The sequence below is a fragment of the Mobula hypostoma genome, chromosome 6 (genome assembly GCF_963921235.1).
Source record: "Mobula hypostoma chromosome 6, sMobHyp1.1, whole genome shotgun sequence".
In the NCBI taxonomy this organism is placed as follows: domain Eukaryota; kingdom Metazoa; phylum Chordata; class Chondrichthyes; order Myliobatiformes; family Myliobatidae; genus Mobula; species Mobula hypostoma.
Window position 1 is genome coordinate 19,564,395 of NC_086102.1, and position 22,591 is coordinate 19,586,985.

General features: G+C 41.7%; 1 long non-coding RNA gene across 3 annotated transcripts in view; it reads left to right on the forward strand.

The window, feature by feature from the left end:
* LOC134347466 (uncharacterized) overlaps positions 1-20,552 on the forward strand; it is an 81,322-nt gene extending 60,770 nt beyond the window's left edge. The window contains exons 3-4 of one of the 3 annotated variants that reach the window (XR_010018166.1): positions 14,483-14,952; positions 19,944-20,552. This is a non-coding gene — a long non-coding RNA (uncharacterized LOC134347466). Of the gene's footprint in view, positions 1-14,482; positions 16,146-19,943 lie in introns of those variants that run through there. The other 2 variants (XR_010018165.1, XR_010018164.1) reach the window with 2 other exon arrangements.
* The last annotated feature ends 2,039 nt before the right edge of the window (positions 20,553-22,591 follow it).

The window sequence follows — 22,591 nt, forward strand, 5'->3', positions numbered from 1 at the left end:
ATTGAGTACGTCTCCAAGAAAATTAATCTTAGGGTTGTATATGGTGACCAAATATGTACTTTGATAATAAATATACTTTTTGGACTTTGAAAAATACATACAGTACAATAATCAGGTGTTCACAAAACTATTAATGATTTCAAAGTAAAATATGATTACTATTACCTACAAAACATTCAAACCCTTGTGGCAGCCAACAAGTTGCCCCTAACACAGTCCACCATTACAGGCATGCAGAGCTACATATTTACATTTATAGGAATTCTTCACATTGTAGAGCCCAGATGCCTTTAAACCGAGGTCTCCTCTGTTGTGCAATGGGGAAAAGAGAGTAATGCCCAACTGGCTAACTAATACTTTAACAGAAGCGTCACTGGGTAGGCATGCTCCTTTTCATTGATTGTTTTTTTTTGCTCACAGGGCTTTGTTCTTATTGATGCATCTTTGAGCTACTGATCGTTTCTGCCCTATTTTAAGTCTGTAATACAAAGGATGTTATTGAAGCTTGTTGGAGCTTTCCTGATTGCTGCTTAAAGCTGTGCTCCATCTTTTGTCATTCGTTGTTTGTACAGCTGTAGTTGTTAGCGGCTTATCAGTATCCCTATGGGTATAACTCTCCAAGTTCTGTTATAGGCAAGCTAGGATCCTCCATTTCAGCAGAACTCTGCAGTGACGAACATGAAAATTTGCTTCTTATGCGGATTTTTCAGTTGGAACTTGACACAGAATTTCCAAAAACCATGAAAGTTCTTCTCATGTCTGGACCATCCAGCATACTAAGTACCTGAACTCAAGCAAATCTTTACAGTTGTGGTGTGGAGGTGCCAATGCAATGGAAAAAATTGCAGAGAGTCGTAAACTCAGTCAGCTCCATCATCAGCAATAGCCTCCCCACCATCAAGGGCATTTTCAATAGGAGGTGCCTCAAGAAGGGGCTGTTACATTTTGTAATTCCAAAACATAAGAGCGAATCAAAATAAAAAACAAAGAGCTGGGAGATAACTCGTGTACATTTGTTTTTACTTTAAGCAAAGCTCGTATGTATGATGTGGTAGTGTAATGACATACCATTTACATACTTTTACATATAATCTGTAATGAATTATTTAAATGAACAAGAATGTTTAATCAAATCATATACTTATAATATTACTGAAATATTAAATACATGACACTCCTTCCTGCTTAGCTATAACTTCCAACTCAATATAGAATGCATCTCAACTTATATAGATCACACACACACACACACACACACACACACACACACACACGCACACGTGTATATATAGTTAAATTGACATACTCAGGCCTAAAGATGTAATCGTTGTGGAGTATTTCTTATTCTTGTGGGATAACGTCTTTCCTGCCAGGACTGGGGAGGGTGGGTGTGCATGATAGCTGAAACTTGTGTCTTTGAAGCAAGCTCAAGTTCTGTAGCTTCCTGCATAGTGGCTGTAGGCATTGACTCTGGGATTGCAAGGAAATGGTTCTGACAGCTCTAGACACCTTTCTTCTCTCTTCTCCAAGATGCTCTTGGCATCTTCTGGACATGTTGGTATCCCAAACAGTGCATGGAAAGCTGCTCGATCTGTGTACTATTTTTTTTCTCTGCAGTGGTAAGGGAATGTGATGCAAAGGCATCAATCCATCACACATAATATGTGACATGACTGCACCTATACCATAGAGAGGGGTCTCACATACAAGCTTTATTGGATGATGTGGATCATAGTGTGTGAGTACAGTGTCTGATGTCACCATTTCCTTTCCCATCTTGAAAGCCACCTCACACTGTTCTGTCCATTGCCATTTCTTCTCAGTCTGTAGTAATGAGTTCAAGGGGTGGAACAGTCTCTCGGTTTGGTAGGAAGCTTTTATAGTAATTGGTGAATCCTAAAAAAGGACAACATGTCCTTTGGCCTTGGGCCATTGACCAATGCTGGAATTTTCTCAGTACACTTGTATAATTGTTGTGCATCAATGGTGTGACTGCAGTAAGTGATGCTTGTTTTAAAGAATTCACAGTCGTTCGATCATGCTGTGAGCCCATAATCTTCTATTCTTTATAACACAATCTTGAGATTTTGGAGATGTTCCTTTTCATTCTTAACGGTAAAATGATGTCATCCAGGCAACACTGAGTGCCTAGATGTCCTTGATAGCACCTGGTCCATAGCTTTCTGCCAAAGTACAGGTGCAGATGCTACTCCAAAAATAAGCCTATTATAGGAATAAAGCCCTTTGTGAGTATTTATGGTGAGAAACACTTTGGACTCTATCTCTATCCATAGGTAGGCCTCAGCTAAGTCTACTTTGCTGAAATGATTTCTTCAGGAAAGGTTTGCGAAGATATCCTTCATCCTAGACAGATGGTATTGATTTACTTTCAGTACTGGATTGTTGATGACCTCAAAGTCACCACAGATCCTCACAGACCCATTCTTCTTGCTAGTGGGACCACTGACATTGTCCATGGACTCCATTCGACCTTGGAAAGAATTCTTTCAGCCTCCATGCGATATAGCTTATTGGCTACTTCATCACAGGTGGTATAAGGAATCGGATGGGCTTTGAAAAATTTGGGTGTGGCATTTTTATTTAACACTATTTTACCCCTGAATTTTCCAATGCCATCCTTGAACATTGCTGTGACATCATCTAGTGCATTTCTTGATTTGCTTTCTATTGATGCTATTACAGGGCATGTAGCATGCAAATTGCAGATGGAGCTCCAATCAAATTGTTGTTGTTTCAGCCAGTCATGACTCCACAAAGCTGTCCCTCCTGCTTTTACCACATACAAGTCCAATGTGGCTTGTAGGTTGTTGTACTTCACGGTTACAAATACCATTCCCACAAGAGTTACCTCTTCTCCAATATAAGTTCTTAGTTGGATATCTGCAGGCTTCGGTTCAGTGTCTTTGAAATGCCATTCAAACTCATTTGGTGGAATGACTGAAACAGCTGAGCCAGTGTCCAATTCCATTTTAATTAATTTGCTGTTCATTTCTAGAGTAAGCCATGTCGCTTGCCTTTTATTCGTTTACACAGTGTTAAACTCGAGGCTACACAGTCAGGTGTCACTTTCATCATTATCAGATTTTTCATTCGCAGCATGCAGATTAGTGCTCTTTTTTTGGAAACTGCAACTTGACTGCTTATCTTTTTCTCTTCCCTGTGCAGTCGATTTATTTTTGTCTGTCAGTCATGATCTTTGCATGTGTCTTACATTGTTGCATTTTAAACCTACATTGTTCTAGTGTATGTGAGCCCCGCCACAATGGTAACACAAGTTGTTCATCCGGGCAGGTTTCTGTTTAGATGCTGCAGTTCTGTTCACGCTCACTTTCGTTCCTGACTGCAATCAATTGCATCTCTGCCTGCTGTTTTCATTGATACAGCATTTCAACTGCTCTCCTAAATGTAAGTTGTGCTTCAGTTAGGAGCCTTTTTTTTCAATGCTTTTTTGTAAGATTCCACAAACTAAATGATCTCTCAGTGCATCATTAAGCCCATCAAAGAACTGACAATGCTCAGACAACTTCTCCACTTCAGCCACATACGCTGAAATGGGCTCCCCTTCCTTTAGATTCTGCTTATGAAACCTGAACTGTTCTGTTATGAGCTCTGCGGCTTGCCATAGGGCATTGAGTTTCTAGGGTTTTAGAGTGCCTATATTTACTGATCAATTCTTTGATTAGAATCTTATGTTTTTAGTTTAATCTTGTCAAGCTCATTGTGACTGGGACATTTTTCCCACATTCTATGATTATTTAAAGAGGGCTCTCATTCAATGCCTTATTGGGGTCATTGTGTCGGAGAGAATGAATTGTCTCATGTTGTCACTCAGCTGCTCCTCCGAGGCTCTGTTGGTATTCCAATGCTTAACCTCTTATTTCTGTCTCTTCCTGGGGACACTGCCATTCCTCTGCGCCTGGGTCCGGAGCACACCAACCTGGGTCCGGAGCACACCATGACATGTTCTGCAAGCAACAACAGCTTTCATATCTAAGTGTTTCTGCATTACTTTCTCAGTATCAGCAAAATTCATTTCAGCTGGTTTGATTGGAGCAGTTAAACTTCTAAGCAAACTTACACCTTTAAATCCAATGCACTCAGCAATTTTGGCACTCACTTCTCATTGGCTTTTCCATTTGCTTTAAAATACTGCTCATTCTTTCAGTATATAATATCCATTTATCTGTTGTGTAATCAAGCATGTCAAATTTCTAATGTAGCCAGCCATTTCTGCTCTTTTTATGATTATTATCACTCACCGTTTCTTAACCCTATGAATTCTTCAGTTTTATGCCCTTTTTTAAACTCAGTCGTCTTTTCTTTTGCAAAGAAGGTATGTTGCCCCAAAGAACAAAAACAGACAGGTATATGGAGGAATTTAAGGTGGGGGGTTATAGGGGAGGCAGGGTTTAAGGGTCGCCACAACATTGTGGGCTGAAGGGCCTGTACTGTGCTGTACTATTCTATGTTCTATTATTAACTCATCCATTTCTTGCTGCACTTCAACTTGTAGGTAGTCATTACAGGTTTGTTTTAAAACTTGCTCATCACCACTGTTATGTTTTGTAACTCAAATACATAAAATCTAATCAATGTAACAACAAGGAGCTGGGAGATAACTTGCGTACGTTTGTTTTTATTTAAGCAAGGCGCACGCTTATGACGTGATGGTGTGATGACATATGCCATTCACGTACTTTTACATGTGACCTGTAATAAATTATTTAAGTGAACAAGAATGCTTAATCAAACTATATATTTACAATATTACCTAAATATGATGAAGCCATATGGTGCATTGGCCTTCATCAACCATGAGATTGAATTTAGGAGCCGAGAGGTAATGGTGCAGCTATATAAGAACTTGGTCAGACTTCACTTGGAGTTCTGTACTCAGTTCTGGTCGCCTCACTACAGGAAGGATGTGGAAACCATAGAAATGGTGCAGAGGAGATTTACAAGGATGTTGCCTGGATTGGGGAGCATGCCCTATGAGGATAGTTTGAGTGAACTTGGCCTTTTCTCCTTGGAGTAACGAAGGATGAGAGGCGACCTGATAGAGGTGTATAAGATGATGAGAGGCATTGATCGTGTGGATAGTCAGAGGCTTTTTTCCAGGGCTGAAATGGCTAACGTGAGAGGGCACAGTTTTAAGGTGCCTGGAAGTAGGTACAGACGAGATGTCAGGGGTAAGTTTTTTACGCAGATAGCCATGAATGCATGGAATGGGCTGCTGGCAACGGTGGTGGAGGCGGATACGAGAGACTCTTTTAAGAAACACCTGGATAGGTACATGGAGCTTCGAAAAATAGAGGGCTATGGGTAACCCTAGGTGATTTCTAAAGTAAGTACATGTTCAGCACAGAATTGTGGGCCGAAGGGCCTGTATTGTGCTGTAGGGTTTCTATATTTCTATTAAATACACAACAGGGTCATTAAGGACCCTCACCTTCCAGGACCTGCCTCCTCCTCATTGCTACCATCAGGGAGGAGGTGCAGGAGCCTGAAGACAGACACTCAACAGCTTATTCCACTCCACCATCAGATTTCTGTGCAGACCAGGAACCCATGTACACTACCTCACTATTTCTCACTTTTTGCACTGCTGATTTATTTTTTATATATCTCGTAAGTTATAGTAATGTTTATGTCTTGCACTGTAATTCTGCCACGAAACAAAACATTTCATGGCGTATGTCAGTATGTTTTGGCAAAAGAATAAATCAAGGAAGGTAGTTCACCCATGGCTGACAAGAGAAATTAGGGATAGTATCAATTCCAAAGAAGAAGCATACAAATTAGCCAGAGAAAGTGGCTCACCTGAGGACTGGGAGAAATTCAGAGTTCAGCAGAGGAGGACAAAGGGCTTAATTAGGAAGGGGAAAAAAGATTATGAGAGAAAACTGGCAGGGAACATAAAAACGGACTGTAAAAGCTTTTATAGATATGTAAAAAGGAAAAGACTGGTAAAGACAAATGTAGGTCCCCTGCAGACAGAAACAGGTGAATTGATTATGGGGAGCAAGGACATGGCAGACCAATTGAATAATTACTTTGGTTCTGTCTTCACTAAGGAGGACATAAATAATCTTCCAGAAATAGTAAGGGACAGAGGGTCCAGTGAGATGGAGGAACTGAGCGAAATACATGTTAGTAGGGAAGTGGTGTTAGGTAAATTGAAGGGATTGAAGGCAGATAGATCCCCAGGGCCAGATGGTCTGCATCCTAGAGTGCTTAAGGAAGTAGCCCAAGAAATAGTGGATGCATTAGTGATAATTTTTCAAAACTCGTTAGATTCTGGACTAGTTCCTGAGGATTGGAGGGTGGCTAATGTAACCCCACTTTTTAAAAAAGGAGGGCGAGAGAAACTGGGGAATTATAGACCGGTTAGCCTAACGTCGGTGGTGGGGAAACTGCTGGAGTCAGTTATCAAGGATGTGATAACAGCACATTTGGAAAGCGGTGAAATGATCGGACAAAGTCAGCATGGATTTGTGAAAGGAAAATCATGTCTGACGAATCTCATAGAATTTTTTGAGGATGTAACTAGTAGAGTGGATAGGGGAGAACCAGTGGATGTGGTATATTTGGATTTTCAAAAGGCTTTTGACAAGGTCCCACACAGGAGATTAGTGTGCAAACTTAAAGCACACGGTATTGGGGGTAAGGTATTGGTGTGGGTGGAGAATTGGTTAGCAGACAGGAAGCAAAGAGTGGGAATAAACGGGACCTTTTCAGAATGGCAGGCGGTGACTAGTGGGGTACCGCAAGGCTCAGTGCTGGGACCCCAGTTGTTTACAATATATATTAATGACTTGGATGAGGGAATTAAATGCAGCATCTCCAAGTTTGCGGATGACACGAAGCTGGGTGGCAGTGTTAGCAGTGAGGAGGATGCTAAGAGGATGCAGGGTGACTTGGATAGGTTGGGTGAGTGGGCAAATTCATGGCAGATGCAATTTAATGTGGATAAATGTGAAGTTATCCACTTTGGTGGCAAAAATAGGAAAACAGATTATTATCTGAATGGTGGCCAATTAGGAAAAGGGGAGGTGCAACGAGACCTGGGTGTCATTATACACCAGTCATTGAAAGTGGGCATGCAGGTACAGCAGGCGGTGAAAAAGGCGAATGGTATGCTGGCATTTATAGCGAGAGGATTCGAGTACAGGAGCAGGGAGGTACTACTGCAGTTGTACAAGGCCTTGGTGAGACCACACCTGGAGTATTGTGTGCAGTTTTGGTCCCCTAATCTGAGGAAAGACATCTTTGCCATAGAGGGAGTACAAAGAAGGTTCACCAGATTGATTCCTGGGATGGCAGGACTTTCATATGAAGAAAGACTGGATGAACTGGGCTTGTACTCGTTGGAATTTAGAAGATTGAGGGGGGATCTGATTGAAACGTATAAGATCCTAAAGGGATTGGACAGGCTAGATGCAGGAAGATTGTTCCCGATGTTGGGGAAGTCCAGAACGAGGGGTCACAGTTTGAGGATAGAGGGGAAGCCTTTTAGGGCCGAGATTAGGAAAAACTTCTTCACACAGAGAGTGGTGAATCTGTGGAATTCTCTGCCACAGGAAACTGTTGAGGCCAGTTCATTGGCTATATTTAAGAGGGAGTTAGATATGGCCCTTGTGGCTACGGGGGTCAGGGGGTATGGAGGGAAGGCTGGGGCGGGGTTCTGAGTTGGATGATCAGCCATGATCATAATAAATGGCGGTGCAGGTTCGAAGGGCCAAATGGCCTACTCCTGCACCTATTTTCTATGTTTCTATAATAAGCCTGATTCTGATTCTGAACTACTTGGAACACTAATTTCTTGAAGAACACCCCTCTTCTTCTTCAGTCACAGAAGTCCAGCAAAGTGAATGATTGGTTATTGGGCAAATCTCTTTAATTGAACGAAGTCACCATACATTTAAAAGAGGTGGCAAGCAACCCAATCATATGTTCCTGCCTGTGTCCATACTACTCCCCGTGCACAACCGTCACCCAGTCCAGCAGTGAATTAGCTAAAGTTTTGCTTTGTTGCTGCCTCAGTCAGACCACTTTTTCTCTTTGTTTATTTATGAAAGGATAACTGGCAAGCCAACATGTACTGCCCAACACTGGGGAGAGAATCAATAGGCTAAACACCAAGGTCTCCCATGAAACTAGTCCAGGCATTCCCGAAGGATTCTGGAGATATGCTTTGGGCAATAGCCTCAGGTGATATATGGCAGAAGTGTTTCATTTTACTAAAGAGCTCAGTCAGTTGGTGATGCGTGGATAGTGATTATGAACATAACATTGTTGTCCCCAAGTTACCCAAACTTCATTTATTTAAGACGGTGGTGAATCTGTGGAACTCATTGTCACAGGTGACTGTGGGGTCCAAGTCAGAATTAGATTCAGGTTTATTATCACCTGCATGTGTCACGAAATTTGTTAACTTAGCAGAAGCAGTTCTATGCAATACATAATATAGAAGAAAAAAATAATAATAAATAAGTAAATCAATTACAGTATATGTATATTGAATAGATTAAAATCATTCAAAAAAACAAATAATGTATATTAAAAAAGTGAGGTAGTGTTTACAGGTTCAATGTCTAGTTAGGAAATGGATGACAGAGGGGAAGAAGCTCTTCCTGAATCGCTGAGTGTGTGCCTTTAAGCTTCTGTACCTCCTACCTGATGGTATATATAAGGCCGAGTTTCATAGGTTCTTGATTAGAAAGGATGCCAAAGGTTACAGGCAGAAGGCAGAAGAATGGCATTGAGAGGGATAATAAATCAGCCACGATGGAATGGCAGAGCAGACACGATGGGCTGAATAAACTAATTCTGTTCCTATGTCTCATGGTCTTAAAAGAGGTGTGGGTAAGTACATGGAAGGGAATGGTGTGGAGGACGGTGCTCTAGATGTGGGTTGATAGGACAGGGTAGAATAACAGTTTGACACAGGCTGGCTTAGCCAAAGGGCCTGTTTCTGTGCTGTAGCAGTTTATGACTCTATATGGTAGAGTCTCGGTGACCGAGTAGACATTTCTGATCAGCCGCTTTGTAATGTTTGCAGACAGATCTCTGAAGTCTGAATCCCTGAGAAGAGCAGCTGAAGGAGGTCAAATTACTGCACTCCTGGCAGCTCGAAAGTACTCCATTGATGGTGTCTCTTCCTCACTGCTGCACCAAGCTCTTGATTGGGGCTTGGCCACTGACTGCTCCGCCATTGCAGGACCACTGAGGAGGAGGGAAGGCATCACAAAAGCCTGCAGAGATACACGGCCATAGCAGAGGTGCACATCATAACAGGAGTACACGAGGCAGGACTCTGCACTCAAACACTGTATGTGAAGGAATCAATGGTTGTCTGAAGACATAAGAACGCAGTCCACAGGTTGGAGAAGTCCCGGACTCAGACTCTATTTGGTCAGTACCAAACCTTTCTTTTTGCCACATTGCTTAACTGAGCATGCACATTGTGTAAAGCCTACTCCGATGACCAGGATCTCATAGGACCAAAATTACTGATGCTAAATGGGATTTTCAACTCTTCCAAGTTCAATGGAGGCTCCTGGATTTGATTTTATTTAGAGATACAGCACGGCAGCGGGACCTTCCATCTCAATGAGCCTGCACCACCTAGTTGTACCCATGTGACCAATTAATCTACTGGGAGGAAATCAGAGCACCGGGAGGAAACCCACGCAATCACAGGAAGAGCGTATAAACTCTTTACAGACAGCAGCAGAATTGAACCCGGTCACTCGTGCTATAATAGTGTTGCGCTAACCACTACTGCTACCGTGCCTATTTATTACCTAGGATGAATTACTTGGTTCTCCTAGATATTGCTGGCAAGCTAAGAGAAAGATACCTTGTGATAAACAGCAAGTAAACAGCAGGATGGGGAATCAACAAATAGAGAGCACAGGTTTAGGGTGAGAGAGGAGATATTTAATAGGAAGCTGAGGGGAACTCTTTTTCACCCAGTATATGGAACAAGCTGCCAGAGGAAATGGTTGAGGCAGGAACACTAACAACATTTAAAAGACGCTTGGACAGATATATCGATAGGAAAGGTTTAGAGAGACTAAAATGAACAAGTGGGACTAATTTAGGTAGGAATCTTGATTAGCGTGGGCCATTTGGTCCAGAGCCTGTTTTTGTGCACCAGGACTCCATGATTCTATATCTGCCATGAATGCGGATTCAGTGAAGATACAAAGTTAAAAGCTCCCTCCATCCTAAAGGTCTCCAATAATCTCAAAGAGCCCGGAATACTGGCTCTTTGCTCCTCTCCATGGATGCTGTCTGACCGGCTGAGTTACTCCAGCATTTTGTGTGTGTTGTCTGCAGAATCTCTTATGTTTATGATTTGCACCTCTGTGCCTTTCAAAATAACATCTGGAACACTTGCAATCCCGTTAATGGTGCGTGAAAGCAAATCTGCCAGGTTTATCATGGTCTGTAGAACTGGGAACCACAGTTATTGCAGGTCAATGAATCACCACCGAAACAGTTGCAAGTTTCCCACTTGATCACAGTCATTTCCTATGTATGTAAGCTACAACATAGATACCAAAATTGAACTTGATTGTCAGGTGAAAAATCACCAAAGTATTGTCAAAGGGAAAAGTTTTTAAAATTATTCTTCACCTCAAGAAAAGAGTTACCTGAACTATAGTTGGAAAACCACTGAAGTTTTGGTACAGCCTTCACATTCTAACCAGTGCCATGGGAAACAGTATAAAACACTAAGCAGCGCTGCAGCTGCTTGTAAAACACTTCTAACTTGCCGGCTTCCTTCTCCTGTTTTTAAATTATTCCTGTTTTCCTTTCTTTCCACTTTCAGCGAAATAAAAATACTTTTACAAGAATATAAACTGACTGTGAATGCTTGCATTAGCAGATGTTGAGCAATGGAATCAGTGGTTGAAAAGCATTAGGATATGGATAACTAGGTAGAAGTATGAAAATAGAGGTTGTTGTGGTGATTATGCAGTGTTATCAATGCTGTATGTTGTGCTTCACTACAGATTTATTATTTTAGTCCACACTCAGAGGCCACTTTATAAGGTGCACCTGTATACCTGCTCATTAATGCAAATATCTAATCAGCCAATCATGTGGCAGCAACTCAATGCATAAAAGCATGTAGACATGGTCAAGAGGTCAGGAAGTTCCACTGGTTGTTTAGGCCAAGCATCAGAATGGGAAAGAAATGTGATTTAAGTGTCTTTGGCCACGAAATGATTGTTGGTGCCAGACATGGTGGTTTGAGTACCTCAGAAACTGCTGATCCTAATCAGGAGCCGGCTGACGTGTCGAAGAGAGAGGAGCCAGCCATTGAGTTGGAGAAATAGGAGCCGGCTGGAGGGTCAGAGAAAGAGGAGCTGACTGGCAGATCGGAGAAGGACGAGCCAGCCGGCTAGTTGGAGAAGGATGAGCCAGCTGGCTGGTCAGAGAGGCAGAAGCCAGCTGATGTGGTAGAGGAGCTTGATCAGGTTCGGAGGAGCTGACTTGGGTGCAGACCGTGTTGCTGCCCGCTACTCATAGGCATTAGAGTTGGTGTTTGACCTTGTTGGACATTGATAATGTAAGATGCTGCTGGCCTGTTTCCCTTGTTTGGTGGTGAGACAGGTAGCATGGGAGCTGCATAGCCTCAGTTGTAGCGAGGACTAGGCCTCAAGCCACAGGCTTGCCTGCTGCTGCAGTCCAGGTGAGGAGATGCCAGAGGCAGTGTAGCATGGCATCCATATTCGGTTGGGGGCTGGCCTCACCTGTTGGTGCTGCCCTCTAGTGTTCATTCAGTGGAATGACAGGCTGGGTTGTTGGGAACTGTACCATCAATTTGCGGGACATGTCACTCAGGTCCTTGGACCATACATGCGGCTTTTTTTTGCATGGCTATGTTTTTTTTTGGCTCGGTATTTTGAATGTGCTGTGTACATTTTGTATTTTGGCCCCAGAGGAATGCTGTTTCGTTTGGTTGTATCCATGTATGGTTGAATGATAATTAATATTAATTTGATTTGATCTCCTGGGATTTTCACACACAACAGTGTGAAGGATGTAAGAAATAAAGTCAATTCAATTCAATTCAATAACCTAGCCAATAGCTATACTTCATAACTTCATTCATGACTACTCTGAACTGATTCTATGAAGCACAGACTCACTTTCAAAGGCTGTTTATGACTCATGTTCTCAATATTAATTGTTGATTGCACAGTTTGTCTTCTTTTGCACATTGGTTAGTTTTCAGTCTTTGTTACGTGTAGTTCTATCTTGTTTTTCCTGTAAGTGTCTGCAAGAAAATGAGTCTAAAGGTAGTATATGGTAGCACATATTAGCGTTATGTGTGGTTATATGAGTTACTGTTGCCTTCCTCTCAGCTTGAACCAGTCTAGCCATTTTTCTTTGACCTCTCTCATTAACAAGGCTTTTTCACCCACAGAGATGCTTTAAACTGGATTTTTTTTTGTTTTTTGGCACAAACCTTTGTAAATTCTAGAGACTGTTACGTGTGAAAATCCTAGGAGATCAGCAGTTTCTGAGATACTCAAACCACCCTCTCTGGCATCAACCATCATCCCATGGTCAAACTCACTTAGATCACATTTCTTCCCCATTCTGATATTACGTTGGAACAACAAATGAACTTCTTGACCATGTCTGTGTGCTTTTGTGCATTGAGTTGCTGCCACATGATTGGCTGTTTAGATATTTGCATTAACAAGCAGGCGTACAGGTCTACCTCAAAAAGTGGTCACTGTGTGATATATTGTAGGTACTTTGATAATAAATTTACTTTGACTTTGACTTTGAACAGACTACTTGAACATTATAGCATTGTTGTTTCTGGGAGCTGACTGTCCCAATTTACATACTGGATGAACTTTCAAGCAACTTATACCACCAGTTGATACTAGGTATCTATGAACACTCTGTGACTATCTCTGCCCAAGCGAGAAAGATGAAAGTGGAACAGATGTCAAGGCTAAACGTTTCATATCATATGATTTGTGGAAGTATTGGAATCTAGCCTGTTCACATTATGAATGAGATTTTGCCAGATGGAGGGATGGGCACAGCTGAGAGGCAACGTGGTGATCCCAGGAGGCATCATCTGTTGCCTACTGGGACTTTTACTGAGGTCATCCATAAAATCCAGGACTGAAGGGAAGAACAGCCACTGCTGATTGTAGGCTGAGAGAGGAAATAATTATACATCTCTGGTTTTCAGGATAATTGAGTGCTAAGATCATCAATAGAGAAAGCCTTCAGTATCAAGGGGTCCTGCGCTGAATGCTACTGGTTAGAATTACATGTATGAAATTTAAAAGCTGTCTTATTCTCAATGAACAGGTTGGACACTTGAGTGTATGATGTTAACTTCCGACACTTTATGAATGGTCATGTAGATTTTAGACTTGCAGTGGGATTAAAGATGTTATAATCAATATCTAATTAGGCCAGTTTTGTTAACAGATAATCTGCAATGGTTTTACAAGCTGACAGCAAGTTGTATTGATGCTTCTACCCAATTTCAACCGAGAAACATGATAGGAAATGTTGAGTATTTGGAAATTGGTGAAGATTACCCATCCTGATCATCATGGAAGGGAAAGCTTCAGTGGGATATGAGCCAAATACGGGTGCAGAAAAGATTTACTAAGATGCAGCCTGGTCTAGAAGGCATGTCCTGTGTTGAGCGAGCTAGGGATTTTCCCTTTGGAGCAAAGGAGGATTAGAGATGGCCTGATAGAGCTGTACAAGATGATAAGAGGTATTGATAGAGTGGATAGCCAGAGACTTTTTCCCAGAGCGGAAATGGCTAACACAAGAAGGCATAATTTTAAGTTCAAGGTTCTAAGTAAATTTATTATGAAAGTACTCATATGTCATCATGTACAACCCTGAGATTCTCTTTCTCAGGGTCGACTGGAGGAAAGCATAAGGGAGAGGTAAGTTCTTTATACAGAGAGTGGTGGGTGCATGGAATGACCTGCCAGGGGGTGATGGTAGAGGCGGATACTTTAGCGGCATTTAATAAAACCCTACAAAGCTATTTGGATAATGGAAACATGGAGGCTTATGTAGAAGGGAAGGGTTAGATCGATCTTAGAGTGGTTAAAAGATTGACACAGCATCATGGTGTGAAGGACCTCTACTGTGCTGTAATATTCTATGCTCTATGTACTAAATGGGACTATTTTTTTGTCAGCAGCACTAGTTGGGCTGAAGGGCCAGTTGTGTTCTATAACAATTTAACTGTATTGTCTTTCTTTCACTAGAGTTGCTCCCCTTTGTACACGTGATTGTGTGATGGAACAAAGACAAACTACTCCGCTGACTCCCAGTCAGAACCCAAGTTAAAATATATACTTCGATTGCATTTTGATGGTGAACAATGCTATTCAAGTTTACAAGGAGGGCTGAAAATAACCTTCATCCTTCTGATTTCTTTTAGCTTCAACATCTTTTGAACAACAAGGAGAGATATGAGCAATGCTAAATGCAAGCGCCCACCTATCAGTGCACAGTCCTGAGGTTAAATGAGCATCAACTCCTGTCCAGACTTGGCTATGAGTGGAAAGTATGTTCCAGATAATTCAACAAGCAAGCCAGCAAACAAGAGCTAAAACTTCTGCATATCTACAATACCTCTATTGATCCACAGTGGAGAGTATCCTGACTGGTTGCATCACGGCCAGATATGGAAACACCAATGTTCCAGAAAAGAAAACCCTACAAAAAGTAGTGGTTACAGCCCAGTTCATCACAGGAAAAGCCCTCCCACCATTGAGCGCATCTACAAGGAGTGCTGCCACAAGAAAGCAGCATCCATCATCAAGGACCCCCACCATGGAGACCATGCTTTCTTCTCACACTGCTACCATGAAGAAGGAGGTACTTCAGCTTTAGATCCCACACCACCAGGTTCGGGAACAATTATTACCCTTCAACCGTCATTCTCCTGAACCAGTGTGGATCACTTCACTCACCTCAGTACTGAACGTAACCTATGGCTTCACTGTCAAGGACTCTACAACTCATGTTCTCAGTACTACTTACGTATTTATTTATTTAGATTAGATTATTTTTGCATTTGCACCATTTGTCTTCTATTGCACATAGCTTGCTTCAAAGATTCAAAGTACATTTTTTATCAAAGTATGTATATGATACACAACACAGATTATCAAAGTATGTATACGATACACAACACTGAGATTATCAAAGGATGTGTACGATACCCAACACTGAGATTATCGAAGTATGTATACGATACACAACACTGAGATTATCCAAGTATGTGTACGATACACAACACTGAGATTATCCAAGTATGTATACGATACACGACACTGAGATTATCGAAGTATGTGTACGATACACAACACTGAGATGCGTCCTCCTGCAGGCAGCCATGAAACAAAGAGACAATATAGAACCCATTCAAAGAAAATATCAAACACCCAACACATGAAAAAAAGAACAAATTGAGCAAACAGCAAAAAGCAAGCAAATTACATGCAGAATATTAAACATCAAATTGCAGAATGGTCTAGGAGTGTTCACTTTAGTTTGGTTCAGTTCAGCACTGTTTTGTTCATTAGCTGCAGGCCACAGAGCCACACCGTGGCAAAACACTCCAGTCCACGCAAAAGAGCCTTGATCAAATCGAGCAAAATAGCAAAACAAGAATAACCAGAAACCAGAAACACATGTAAGATGAATTGCAGAGCTCTCCAAAATGAGTCCACAGCCGAGCTGCACTGTTCAAACCTTGTTGTCTGAGGAAAACTACTGCAACTTCCTTCGGTAGCGGCAAGGGAGAGAGGGAGACAGGTCAGATGCAGGCAGATGGTGCTGAGCACCCATCCTCGTCAAATTCAGTCTTACTCGATGCTTTAAGTGGAGGGGATCAATGGAGCCAATCGTGGGTTGGCACTTTGCCTTTAGGCTGCACACTCCACTCTCAAACTTGCCGAACTCCCCCGGAGACAGCAAAGATGCCAGATCACTAAGTCAACACAAAAACATATAATCTAAATGTAAATTACAGGCTCCAATGGCATGCAGTTTGGTTGTAGAGGCATATTTAAAAGAAGAAATAAAAGAAGCTTGTGTGTGTGTGTGTGTGTGTGTATATAGTTTTCAGTGATTCTATTGTATTTCTTTGTTCTACTGTGAATGCCTACATGAAAATGAATCTTAGGGTAATATGGTGACATATATGCACTTTGAACTTTGAACAATTATACTTTGAAAAAGTTCTTCGAATTTCTTGCTCAATTCTTAATGTTGCAAGAAAAAACCAGCTCAGTTAGATAAGGCTCTGGCTCCTGTATAATCCCATTAGATTGCCTTGTAAATAGTAAACCATGGGGAACATCAGCATTCCACTAATATCTGTTTGGCAATCATCATTGATGTGAAATTTCTCATGTTATTCAGCTTTATTGGCATTGACTAGAGTAAGCTCATCACTTTGGAATGGAGAGGGATCAGATCAGGTTTCCTTCAATCCTCATTCTTCCACTTTTCATTTGGGGACGAAAAGGCTGTCTTTTGTGTTCATTCTACCAGCTGTGTATACCTAAGTGTGCAGAGGAGTGGGGAACACCAAAAGCTTAAAGCTATACTATTCACCATTGTGACCTTGTAATCACCAGAAGTGCTACAAATCCTGTGATTACTCATATAAGTCTTTTCACACAGTAACATTTCTTTCCCATTGTATATTACTGATTTCTATTGGACATGTGCAAACACCCAGTGCGCATGTGGATTCTAGTTATTGGGGAACCTTGACCTAGAGCAATAATTGATTCAACCAGAAGACAGTCCTTACTTGGCCACTTTTCCTAAATGTGTCACTCTAACAGTTTAGCAAGTATTGTCAATCAAATTTCCTTCAAAGATAGAAAAAGAAACAGGTGAAGCTTAATCTATGAACAATGGAATGACATTTGTGATTCTGAAACTTTCATTATAATTAATGATTTTTCCCTGGTCCCATCAGAAATTCCATTATGGTGCACAGTGGAGTCCAACTTCAATGGGGAGATCACTTCCATTAAAATAAACGTTACTTTACCAGTTCCCAGGAACTTTTATTCAGTCCTCACAATGGCTTGGGAGTTGTTCAGACTCTCCAGCAATGTGACGACACATGGATTCAGTAGGTTTGAAATTTGAATTATTCCCATTACACTAGTCTCAAATAAGAATAGTTGTTTAGCATGATAAATGCACTGACAGGGTTGGTGGTAGAGACAGATATATTAAGGGCTTTCAGATAAGCACATACTGTAGATAGCAGATAAATGGAGGGCTGTGTAGGAGGCAAGGGTGAGATTGATCTTGGAGTAAGTTAAAATATCAGCACAACATTGTGGGCCCAAGGGTCTGCACTATACTAAAATGTTCTTTGTCCGATGTAAAATTGAATTATTGAAGCATAAAAAACAAAATGGAGGATACTTGTTTTCATCACCCCTTACCCAGTGATGATTGGTAAGAAATGCACAAATGTAAATTTTGCTTGAGGATGGAAGCAGATACAGCTTTGAGGTTTGCATCCCTGTCCTCACCTCCACACTTAGGTTTACAAAGAATGCCACACAAGCCCAATAGAGGAATGTTGAGATAGAAAAGTAGTGTATTTAAAATGAAGTAGACACGTATTTCCCGGCTCTTGTGTTTTTCATTAGTTGTGTTTCTGGAGTTACAAAACAAAACAGTGGCAATGAGGAAATTCTAATACAAACCAAAAATGACTACATTCCTGTTGAAGAGCAGCATACTTTTTACTTCACAAGAGGAGGGAGACTGATGTTAAAAAAGGCAGAAAATGAACGAAATCTATTGCTTCATAAACAGTGAGTATCAATGATAACAATAAATAAATAAATACATAAATAAAAAGAAGAAATAGTTGGCTAAATTGGGAAAATAGATGTGTTTCATTACACAACAGATAACTAGACATGTATACGGAATGAATTAACCAGTATTTTAAGACAAATCGTATAGCCAATAAAAAATCAATGCCCGTGTTGCTCAGTGTAATAGGTGCAAAAACGTACAGTTTTCTTAGAGCTTTCACTGCTCCAATCAAACCAGCCAAAATGATCATTGCTGATATCATAAATGTAATGTAATACAGGAACTTCTGGAACCAAAACCATTGTTGATTGCAGAATGCTTTAGGTTTTATAAGTGAAATCGTAAGGAAGGGGAGTCCATTTCAGCACATGTGGCTGAATTGAAGTAATTGTCTGAGCATTGCCAGTTCAGCAATGAGCTTAATGATATACTGAGATATTAAGTTTGAATTGAATTTGAATTTGAATTGACTTTATTACTTAGATCCTTCATTTAAAAATCTTTACGTTATGTCTCCATCTGAATGTGCAATGAGCAATTTATGGTAATTTATAATAAATAGTATCTACAACAGGACAGTCAATATAACATAGAAGTACAATTGTATCAGCATGAATTAATCAGTCTGATGGCCTGGTGGAAGAAACTGCCCTGGCTTTTCTGCTGCAGTACCATTTCCCAGATAGTAGCAGCTGGAACAGTTTGTGGTTGGGGTGACTCGGGCCCCAATGATCCTTCGGGCCTTTTTTACACACCTGTCTTTGTAAATGTCCTGAATAGTGGGAAGTTCACATCTACAGATGTGCTGGGCTGTCCGCACCACTCTCTGCAGAGTCTTGCAATTGAGAGAAGTACAGTTCCCATACCAGGCACTGATGCAGCCAGTCAGGATGCTCTCAATTGTGCCCCTGTAGAAAGTTATTAGGATCTGGGGCCCCATACCAAACATCTTCAACCGTTTGAGGTGAAAGAGGTGCTGTTGTGCCTTTTTCACCACACAGCCAATATATACAGACCATGTGGGGTCCTCGGTGATGTTTATGCCGAGGAACCTAAAGCTGTTCACCCTCTCAACCCCAGATCCATTGATGTTAATAAGGTTTAGCCTGTTTCCATTCCTCCAGTTGTCCACAACCAGCTCCTTTATTTTTGCGACATTGAGGGAGAGGCTGTTTTCTTGACACCACTGTGTCAGGGTGATGACTTCTTCTCTGTAAGCTGCCTCATTATTATTTGAGATTAGGCCAATCAATGTAGTATCTTCAGCAAAATTAATTAGCAAATTGGAGCTGTGGGTGGCAACACAGTCATGGGTATACAGAGAGTAAAGGAGGTGGCTTAGGAAACAGCCCTGAGGGGCACCTGTGTTGAGGGTCAGGGGGGCAGAGGTGAGGGAACCCACTCTTATCACCTGTCGGCGATCTGACAGGAAGTCCAGGATCCAGCTACACAAGGCAGGGTGAAGGCCGAGGTGGCTGAGCTTCTTGTCGAGTCGGGAGGGAACTATGGTGTTGAATGCTGAACCGTAGTCCAAGAACATCATTCTCACATAAGCAGCCTTCTTCTCCAGATGGGTAAGGATGGTGTGTAGAGCGCTTGGCTATTGCATCATCTGTTGATTGGTTGTGTTGGTAGGCGAATTGTAGGGGGTCCAGTGTGGGTGGTAGCAAGCTGCAGATGTAGTCCTTGACCAGCCTTTCAAAGTATTTGCTTATTATTGAGGTGAGTGTGACAGGATGCCAGTCGTTCAGACTTATTACCTTGGTCTTCTTAGGCACAGAAACAATGTTGGATGTTCTAAAGCAGGAGGGCACTCTACACTGGGAGATGGACAGATTACAAGAAAGCATTCAGAAATGGCTCCTAACTGAAGCACAGCTGACAGTTAAAAGAACAGTTGAAATTGCTGTATCAGTGGAAACAGCAGACAGAGATACAATTGAGTTACGGTCAGAAGTGAATGTGAGCGCGAACAAAACTGCAACATCTAAACAGAAACCTGCCTGATCAAACAAATTGTGTTACTGTTGTTGCAGAGGCTCCCAGGGGCGGCACCAGACCAATGCAGGAGGACCAGCCTTGTGGGGCTGTGATTAGCTGGCACAAGGGCAACTTGATCGGAGATCTAGCCACCATTTGCTTGCCACGTCACCTGCAGAAAAGTCAACTGAAAGCGAGTTAAGAAAGATACTGGATGATGCCACAGCAATGTTCAAGGATGGCGTTGGAAAACTTAAACATATCAGAATCAGAATCAGGTTTATTATCACTGGCATGTAATATGAAATTTGTTAACTTGGCAGCAGCAGTTCAATGCAATGCATAATCTAGCAGAGAGAAAAACAATAGTGGTATATAAACTAAAACATAATAATAAATAAACAAGTAAATCAATTATGTGTATTGAAAAGATTATTAAATAAAGTGCAAAAACAGAAATACTCCATATTAAAAATATTGAGGTAGTGTCCAAAGCTTTAAAGTCCATTTAGGAATTGGATGGCAGAGGGGAAGAAGCTGTTCCTGAATCACTGAGTGTGCGCCTTCAGGCTTCTGTATCTCCTACCTGATGGTAACAGTGAGAAAAGGGCATGCCCTGGGTGCTGGAGGTCGTTAATAATGGACACTGCCTTTCTGAGACACTGTTCCCTAAAGCTGTCCTGGGTACTTTGTAGGCTAGTGCCCAAGATGGAGCTGATTAGTTACAATCCTCTGCAGCTTCTTTTGCTCCTGTGCAGTAGCACCCCACCCCTCCATAGCAGACAGTGAAGCAGTGGTCAGAGTGCTCTCCACAGTACAACTATAGAAGTTTTTGAGTGTATTTGTTGACATGCCAAATAGCTTCTAATAAAGTATAGCCGCTGTCTTGCCTTCTTTATGACTACATCGATATGTTGGGTACACCCCAGTGTTACAAAACCCTTCATTTCCTTATGCCATCCATGATAAAGTAGCCAGTGAGGTAGATCGCATGGAGGCTGAAGAAGATCTTTCCAAGGATTAGTGGATCCATGGGCAATGCTAGGGGTCCCAGTAGCCAAGAAGAGTGTGTCTACCGGGATCTGTGGTGATGTGAAAGTAGATCAATACCCTCTTCCTAGGATAGAGGATACCTTTACAAACCTTTCTGGAGGGAAGCTTAGTGGACTTAGCTGAGCCCTACCTACAGATGGTGATGAACAAAGAGTTCAAAGTGGTTTTCAACATAAACACTCACAAAGAGCTTTATCGCTATAATAGCCTTATTTCTGGAGCAGCACCTGCACCTGCACATTGGCAGAAAGCTATGGACCAGGTACTGTAAGGCTGTCCAGGTGCTCAGTGTTACCTGGATGACATCATTGTTACCGATGAGGAAGATGAGGAACATCTCCAAAATCTCAAGGCAGAGTTATAAAGATTATGGTCTCAGAGCACAATGCAATAAGTATAAATCATTAAACCAATCATCACTTACTGTGGTCACACCATTTATACCCAACAATTAGACATTTGTGCTGAGAAAGTTCAAGTTTGTTTGCCCCAAGGCCAAAGGACATGTCACAGTTGCAGTCCTTATTTAGGATTTATTAACAGTTTCCTGCCGAACCTGGCATTGTGCTCCACCCCTTGAACTCATTACTACAGATCAGGAGGAAATGGCAATGGGGAAAGCAGTGTGAGGTGGCTTTCCAAAAGGTAAAGAAAATGGTGACGCCAAACACTGTACTCACATATTATGATCCACATAGTCCAGTGAAGCTTGCCTGTGATGCGTCGCCTTATGGTATAGGTGCAGTCATGTTACACATTATGAGCGATAGAAGTGAACGCCCCGTAGACTTTGCATTAGGTTCCCTTACTGCTGTAGAGAAAAATTATGCACAGTTTGACAAAGGGGACTTGAGTCTGGTTTGGGTTGTAAAACATTTCAACCAGTATTTTTATGGGAGAGAGTTTACCACCATTACTGATCATCAACCGCATATCCATTTTTAATCCACAGAAGTGTTCCCAATAGCCTCCACTACATCCTCACACACTGCCGATGTGTTGCCTCTTCTCAAGGACTAGTCTTCCTGAATACTTAATGACACTGGACCACAGTTTGTTGCTGAGAACTTGGCATTCCTGAAAATGAATGGAATAAGACATATTACATCTGCATCATACCACCCAGCTACAAATAGCTTGGAGGAAAGTTTTGTCCAGAGTCCAAAGAACATACTGTGAGCAATGTCAGCAGAACACACTACATCGCCGCTGAATCAGAAGCTCACCGATTTTCTCATTGCTTATCACAACACAGCACTCTCCACAATCAACAACCCACCAACAATGCTGTTCCTGGGATGTCCCTTGCGCTCATGGTTGGGCCACCTCAAACCCAATCTCAATAGGAGACTGCAGGGCAAACTGAGGGCTTTCAAAGAGGTTCAATGTTTCACTCCTGGACAAGTAGTCCTGGCAAGGGACCACTGAGATTATTAAAAGTGGGTACTGGGAAAGATTAAGGACAAACTGAACCACTTTCCTACACAGTGGTGATGGCGCCTGATGTCATCTGGAGACGATACATCGATTAGTTGAATAGAACAGCGTTAATTGTTAGAGAAGAAAGGTGACCTTGGTTGTCTAAACCACTTCCTACAGTCCCATTGTCCACTTTTACAACCACCATGGAGGAGACCCCTGAACCTAAGAT